Source organism: Erinaceus europaeus, chromosome 3 (genome assembly GCF_950295315.1).
Source record: "Erinaceus europaeus chromosome 3, mEriEur2.1, whole genome shotgun sequence".
NCBI classification, from domain to species: domain Eukaryota; kingdom Metazoa; phylum Chordata; class Mammalia; order Eulipotyphla; family Erinaceidae; genus Erinaceus; species Erinaceus europaeus.
In genome coordinates this window covers 14,738,653-14,746,347 of record NC_080164.1, presented here as the reverse complement: position 1 = coordinate 14,746,347, position 7,695 = coordinate 14,738,653, and the positions used below count along the sequence as shown (strand labels likewise).

General features: G+C 49.5%; 1 protein-coding gene across 1 annotated transcript in view; it reads left to right on the top strand.

Annotated features, from left to right (window-relative positions):
- The first annotated feature begins 4,920 nt into the window (after positions 1-4,920).
- ITSN2 (intersectin 2) overlaps positions 4,921-7,695 on the top strand; it is a 166,931-nt gene continuing 164,156 nt past the window's right edge. The window contains exons 1-2 of the mRNA XM_060188414.1: positions 4,921-5,037; positions 5,756-5,931. The gene's annotated coding sequence lies outside the window, so the exon portion shown is untranslated. The remainder of the gene's footprint in view (positions 5,038-5,755; positions 5,932-7,695) is intronic.

The window sequence follows — 7,695 nt, the reverse complement described above, 5'->3', positions numbered from 1 at the left end:
TGGAGGGACACTGCTACATGTACATCCGATAAGAACCCTGGATGATATCAAGCAGTCAAATACACATGTGATTGGAATGCTGCAAGGAGATGAAAGAGAGTGGGACAAAAATTTTATTGGGGGAAATAATGGCTAACATTTTTCATGACCAGATGAAAGACAGACATTTTCAAAGACAACCCTGGCATAATGAACACGCACACACACGCACACCTCACATCATAGTCAAAATATTAAAAGTCAAAAATAAAGAACAGGGGGTCGGGCGGTGGAGCAGTGGGTTGAGCGCATGTGGCGCAAAGCGCAGGGACCGGCTTAAGGATCCCAGTTCGAGCCCCCGGCTCCCCACCTGCAGGGGAGTCACTTCACAGGCAGTGGAGCAGGTCTGCAGGTGTCTATCTTTCTCTCCCCCTCTCTGTCTTCCCCTCCTCTCTCCATTTCTCTCTGTCCTATCCAACAACGAATGACATCAACAATGGCAATAATAATAACCGCAACGAGGCTACAACAACGAGGGGGAAAAATGGCCTCCAGGAGCGGTGGATTCATGGTGTAGGCACCGAGCCCAGCAATAACCCTGGAGGAAAATAAATAAATAAATAAAATTAAAAAATAAAGAAAGAACAAATCTTGGAAGCCATAAGAAAAAACAACATGGTACACAAAAGAAGATGAACTTCCATCCAAGTAACTTCCATCCAGTAACTTCCATCCAAGCCATTAAGGCCCAAAGAGAATGAGAAAAATCTTTTAACACACTGAACGGTGGGGGGAGTTTGTGAATCCAGAATTCTGTCCTCCAAATATAACAGCGAAACATTTTCAGTTCAAATAAAATTAAAATGGTGTGACCAACAGACTTAAACTGCAGGAGACACAGAAAGAAGTTCTTCAGGTTGAGGGGAAATACTACCATCTGGAAACTTGGATCAGGAAAAAGTCATGAGCCCTGCAATGTCCGGGCAGCGAGGTGTGGCGGCCGAGCACGGGTGAGCCCACAAGTTACCTGAGGAAGCCTCCACGCCCATTGCAGGGGAAGGCTTGCGGGCCAGTGAAGCGGTGCCGCGGGTGTTTCTCTCTCTCTTCTCCTCTCAATTTCTATCTGTCCTAGCAAAACAAATAAAGGAAAAAAAAAAAAAAAAAAAAGGACAAAATGGCCACTAGGGGCGGTGGATTTTTCGTGCAGGCACGAGTCCCAGTGATATCCCTGGAGGCAAAAAAAAAAGAGAGAGAGAGAAAGAAATAGAGAGAGAGAGAGAAAGAGAGAAAGAGAGACAGAGAGAAAGAAAGAAAGAAAGAAAGAAAGAAAGAAAGAAAGAAAGAAAGAAAGAAAGAAAGAAAGAAAGAAAGGGGACTGGGCGGTAGGGCACCGGGTTAAGTACACTTCGCGCGAAGCGTGGGGACTCGCAGAAGGATCTTGGTTCGAGCTACCGGCTCCCCACCTGCAGGGCAGGGGTCGGGGGTCGCTTCACAAGTGGTGAAGCAGGTTTGCAGGTGTCTGTCTTTCTCTCCCCCCTCTCAGTTTCTCTCTGTCCTATCCAACAACAATAACAACAGCAACAACAACTATAACAAAGGCAACACAAATGAGGAAAATGGCCTCCAGGAGCAGTGGATTCATAGAGTAGGCACCGAGCCCCAGCACTCACCCTGGAGATATAAATAAATAAATGCGTAAATAAATAAATGAAAAGAAAGTTAAAGGAAATATTTGGATAAATCAAAAGATTATTCTTGTTGTATATTTCCTCTGATTCCTAAAAATAAATTATTTTATTTCTTTATAAATTAGTTGTTTATAGCACTGTTTTGGGAGATCTGTTATCAGTAGATGTACTACATATGAACTCCAACTTTAGGCAGGTGTAGATAATATAACTGTTATGCTACAAGACTCTCATGCCTGAGGCTTCAAAGTCCCAGGTTCAATCCCCTGTATCACCATAAGCCAGAGCTTGAGCAGTGCTCTGTTAAAAAATAAAACAAAAACAAACAAACAAACAAATAAACAAAAACCACTCCAATTTCTTGGTCTTCCTAATTTATGGAATGCTAAGAACCTGCAATTGGTTCCTTTCTCTATTCTAGCCTCTTCCCACTATGAGCAGTTTAAGGGTAGATTTGTGTGAAGGATGCAAAAGATGGAAAGTTACATAAGGGGGGAGATAGAAGATAAGATATATTCAATATATCACTGGGGGGCAGGCAAGATGCATGAGTGCTTGGAAGGAAAACAGTCTGAGATTAAATGTTCCCATGATAAAAAGCTAAAAATAGAGGAATAGGCCTCTATTTTACACTTGATCTTAGCCAAAAGGCCGAGAAGCGATAGGCCTCTATTTTAAACTGTGCCAGAACTGGGCAAAGCAAAACATTACAACATCCCCTCCCTGATCTCTCAATATTTGGACCCTAAGTTAATTCATGATCATTTTTAGACTTGACAAAAAACACTGATGTGTCTTAACTAGGACTGAATTCCTCCACTTAGCTGAATGACCATTTGGTGGTAGAGGAGACCAAGAGATGGTGAGATCTGGAATATCCTGAGGAAATTAACAAACACCCATCCAGGGTGTGACCTTGCAAGGAGAAAAGGAGGAAGTCAAAGAATCTGGATGGTTCACTATGAGAATCCTACATTCTGAAAGAGCAGGATGGTATAAGCAAACTGGACTCAGAATTCTTTTTTAAAAATTTTCTTTTATATATATATATTTATTTTCCCTTTAGTTGCCCTTGTTGTAGTTATTATTGTTATTGATGTCGTCATTGTTAGATAGGACAGAGAGAAATGGAGAGCGGAGAAGAAGCGGAGGAGAGAGGGCGAGAGAAAGATAGACACCTGCAGACCTGCTTCACCGCCTGTGAAGCGACTCCCCTGCAGGTGGGGAGCCGGGGGCTCGAACCGGGATCTTTACGCCGGTCCTTGCGCTTGGAGCCACGTGCATTTAACCCACTGCGCTCCCCCGGACTCCCTGGACTCAGAATTCTGAAAAGAACCCTGGGACATATGTTTTAGTACTGGGGATGCTAGACACCCAGCTATACACAGGAACCCTTTTCCTATGAAAGATGGTTAGGCTTTGTTGGTTTATTTTAGAAAGACTTTGACAAAAAATGGGTTTTATTTATTTCTTTATAAAGACCTCTTTCTCTAGATTTCATTTTTGCCCTGTCTAGGGTTTGGTACCCTTTTTCAGAGTGGAAGAAAGATTTGGGGTGAATAGCCCCCAGTCCAGAACCCAAAAACACAAATGGAGGCTGATTATCTGCCTACTGGGAATAAAAAATAGGTTTTCCCTTACAGTTCAATTATCTGAAGGACTGTGATAACGAGGAGATACTAAACTCTTAATATGGATTCTGAAAGGAAGTACCACAATTAATTGCTGGCATTTGTCCTGGAGAGTGATCATGACCTAGCTTGAGTAGTTATGTACAGATGGCAACCGTCACCACTGGTCCCCAATAAATATGGAACATCCTAGACTAATACAAAGGAGTCAGACTTCTCTTTGTCACCGAAGCTCAGGACTTGTCTGTCAGGTCTTAGTAGAAAAGGCAGGAGAAACAGTAAGTGTGAGAGCAAGAAAAGCCTGTTTATCACCACTGATGTTTGTTCAGTTCAGCACATGAGTCGGCCAGTTCAGATAGGCTTTGGCCAACCTTGCTATCTTCATCTGTCCCAACAGGTAAGGAATGAAAGAAAGGCATGGGATCATGTGCTCTGCACAAAATTCTCCTTCACCAACTGAAGTCACGGGGGATTTGTTTGATACACAGGGCCAACCCCCACCCCTCTCTCTCTTGGGTCTTGGCCTCGCATTTTGCTATATGTTCAAAGGAACAGGTGAATTCATTCGCCTCTAACCCCAACGAAGAGACAGTCTCTTGAAGGAGTGCTGTGCTGTGGCTGAGTATTAGGTAGCGATTAGAGTTGAGGTCCGGTGTTTTGTGAGGATCCTAGGAGTTGGAAAAGAGGACAGAGGAATTCTGAGTTGGAGTTTCTCATCTTTCAAGTGACTATGGGGTGGGGAAGAATGTTCAGCTTCTGCAGGTAGTGGAGTTCAGACAGAGAGAGAGAGAGAGACATGATGATGGTAGGCTGCTTCCTGAATGTGTTTTCTTTCTTGGGTGGCTGGTGGTAGGGGTACCCCTACCTCTTTATTTTATTATTATTGTTATTATTATTATTATTATTCTACCTGCGCACTGGGTAGTTCTGGCTTATGGCGGTGCAAGAGATTGCACCTGGGACTTTGGAGCCTCAGGCACGAGAGTCTTCTTGCATAGCCATCATCTACTATAGAAAAGGCCCCTTCCTTGGCTTTTTCTGCGGATTTTAGGAGGCGGTGAGGCGTGCTGAATGGATGGGGGTCTGCTCAGCACTTCTGGGGGTACTTGGGAAGACAGCGCCCGGGGGGCCTCTTCACACACCCCTGAGCAGGTGTGGGAACAGCCTCCTTCTCGCCCCCGCGCCCCCATTTCTGGAGGGGGTGATGGGTGGGGGGCTCAGCACCAGCAAAGGCGTCTCTAGCGCGAGCCACAAGTTCGCAGGAAGCAGCCTCAGGCGGGGAGCGACCGACAGACACGCTGGACAGCGGCTGGCCGCTCCCCGCCTCGGGCACCCGGCTGTCTGTCATCCGGGCGGGGAGGAGCCGGGGGTCCCGGGAGGGGCGGAGGGGCTGCGGGGCCTCCCCGAGGGGCCGCGCCGGGCCGGGCTCGGGGCTCCGGCGGGTGGGGGAGCGGTGCCCGGCGGCGGCGGCGGGCTGGCGGGCGGTCCGTCAGCTGCCCGGCCCGTCGCCTGGCTCCCCGCCCCCCGGCTTCCTGCGGAGGCCGCGGCCGCCATGTTGTTGAGGGGCTGAGGCGGCGCCGCGGTGCCGGGCGGCCGTGACAGGCTGCGCAACAGGTTCGCCGGCGGCGGCCGCGTGACCCTCGGGGCGGCGGTGGAGCAGGAGCGCCCGGCGTCCGCCCGCTGCGGGAGTCGAGGCCGCGGGCCCGCGCGGTGACGTGGGGAGGCGCGGGGGCCGCCAGGTGGGTGAAGCGGCTGCGGGGCTGCGGGGCTGCGGGGCTGCGGGGCTGCGGGGCTGCGGGGCGGGGAGGCCCCGCGGTCGGCTGAGGCGGCGTCCCGCGCCCCGGGCTCCCGGCCGGCCCCGAGCTAGGCCCCCGCAGCGCCTGGCCGCGCCGGGCGGAAACCTCCGGCTGCGGGTTCCTGTCCCCGCGGCGGGCGCCAGGGGCCGGGGCCGCGCTCCCCTTCCCGGCCGCGGCCTCTTCCGGCAGGTGCGGGCGCCGCCCGGGGCGGAGGTGCGGGAAGCCCCGGGCGCTCGGGGTGCGGGCGGAGAGGACCCCGCTCCCCTGTCCTCTCGGGCGCGCGCAGTCGGCCCGGGCCATGGCGGGCGCGGGCGGGCAGGTGGGGCGCCGCGGGCCCGGGAGGCGGGTGCACACCGCACGCCGCACACCGCACACCGCACACCGCACACCGCCCGCCGCCCGCCGCCCGCGGGGAAGCCGCGTTGGGAGCCGGCGCCCGGGCGGCGCGGGGGTCCTGCCGCCTCGCGGGGCGGGACGTGGATCCTCGCGGGTCACAGCGACCCTGCGTGTGCGGTGCCGGATCCGCCGGGGCTGCGGCCGCGAACTCCGCGTCGGCGCCCGGAGACCCGCGTGTAGGGTGCGTGTAGGGCGCGTTAGGGGATATTCCAGAGGGCCTGCATCTATTTATTTATTTTTTTAAATTGTCATCTTTATTTTATAGAGACAGTCAGAAATCGAGAGGCAGCGGGGGAGAGAGACCTACAGCGCTGCTTCGCTCGCACAGCTTTCCCCCTGCAGGTGGGGACTGGGGGCTTGAACCCGGGTCCGTAAGGATGGTAACACGTGCGCTCCACCAGGTGCGACCACCGCCCGGCCCCGAGCCTGCATCTGTTTATAGTAAGAATCAAGGTTCTCGCTCTCTGCTTTACTGCAACTCTGTTTTGTTATTATTTTTAGCGAGTGCTTATTTGCTGGTCCAGAAATAGGCGAGGGGTACCAGCTTCGGTTTAAGGAGCCTGGGCTGTGGGTTAAGCTTCTTAAACCGCTCAAGAAAATGAATTGCCCAGCTGCCTGTGCCGGGTGGCTTGGGTGGTTAATCAGTGACAGATTCTACATGCGATCTGGGAACCTGAGCTGAAGCCCTTACGTAACAGAAGGGTGACAGCCCTCACATTTTATTTTATTTTATTATTTTTATTTTTTTATTAGTATTTATTTATTCCCTTTTGTTGCCATTGCTGTCTTATTGTTGTAGTTATTATCGTGGTTGTTACTGATGTCGTCGTTGTTGGATAGGACAGAGAGAAATGGAGAGGGGAGGGGAAGACAGAGAGGGGGAGAGAAAGACAGACACCTGCAGACCTGCTTCACCGCTCGTGAAGCGACTCCCCTGCAGGTGGGGAGCGGGGGCTCGAACCGGGATCCTTCTGCTTTGCACCATATGCGCTTAACCCGCTGCGCTCCCGCCCGGCTCCCGCCCGGCTCCCCCAGCCCTCACATTTTAAAGACAGAGCAGCTGGCATGAGTACACGTTTGAGTTTCCTGGGCTGAGCCCAGGATCCCTGCTTCCACCACCTCCCCCAGCCCTGTGATAGATTAGCATGTGACCACTGTAATTTCAGGTGCAAGTTGTTATTAAAACATAGTTTAAGAACAGCTTCCTCTTTTAAAAGGCAGGGAAGATGTGTGCATTGCTGCTGTTTTAATTTCATATTAACGAGAAGTTGAAAAGTTTGCATTTCTTCTTTTTTATCTTTTAATGCAAGGTGTACTTGCTCTCTTTGCTAGCTTTATAATGAAGACTACATTTGTCTGAGAAAACTTGACCTGTAGTGAATTATTGAACAGGGAAGTGCTATTGTTAGTGCAGCATATCTGAAAGCTAAAATTTTGATCTCTCCCTGAATATGAGCAAATGTGTTAGACTTGTTTTGGGGAATAGTGATACAGTTTTGTTTTTTTTTAATTGTATTTTCACAAACAAAAATAGACTAGAATAAGGAACCTCTCTACATATATTCATCCGTACTCAGCAGCTTTCAAGATTTTCGTTCTGCATCTTTTTCCAACTAATGTCAGTTTTTGTCAATTCACTGTATATGCTATTTATAGTACCTTTTTAAAATATGGAGCATATAACATTAGTATTTTTACTTTTAATGTATCTTTACTATAGAGTTTCACAAGTTTCCATCTTTCTATTAAGGTGAAAAGAACATTTATTGGTCATGTCCCTCAGCCATATTTATTTATTGATTGATTTATTTTTACCAGAGCACTGCCTAGTTCTGGCTTATGGTGGTGCAGGGGATTGAATTTGGGACTACAGAGCCTCAGGCATGAGTCTCTTTGCATAGCCATTATACTATCTACCCCCACCCTATCTATTCTTTTCAGCATTAAAATGTATTTATCATGCTGCTCTTTATGGAACTCTTCAAACATGCTGTTTAACTTGATAGTCTCAAGCTCACAAAGATCTTGTGACTGCTTGTTTTACCCCCATCACGAAGAGCCAGCTTGCAAACCAAGATCCTTCTAACTTAAGCACTTTTGCCCTTACCTAGTACACCCATCTTGATCCAGAAATTTTAAGGAAGTTATTTGGGCATTCAGTAAACATTAGAATACTTGAAAGTACATGCTAGTCCACTGGTAAAT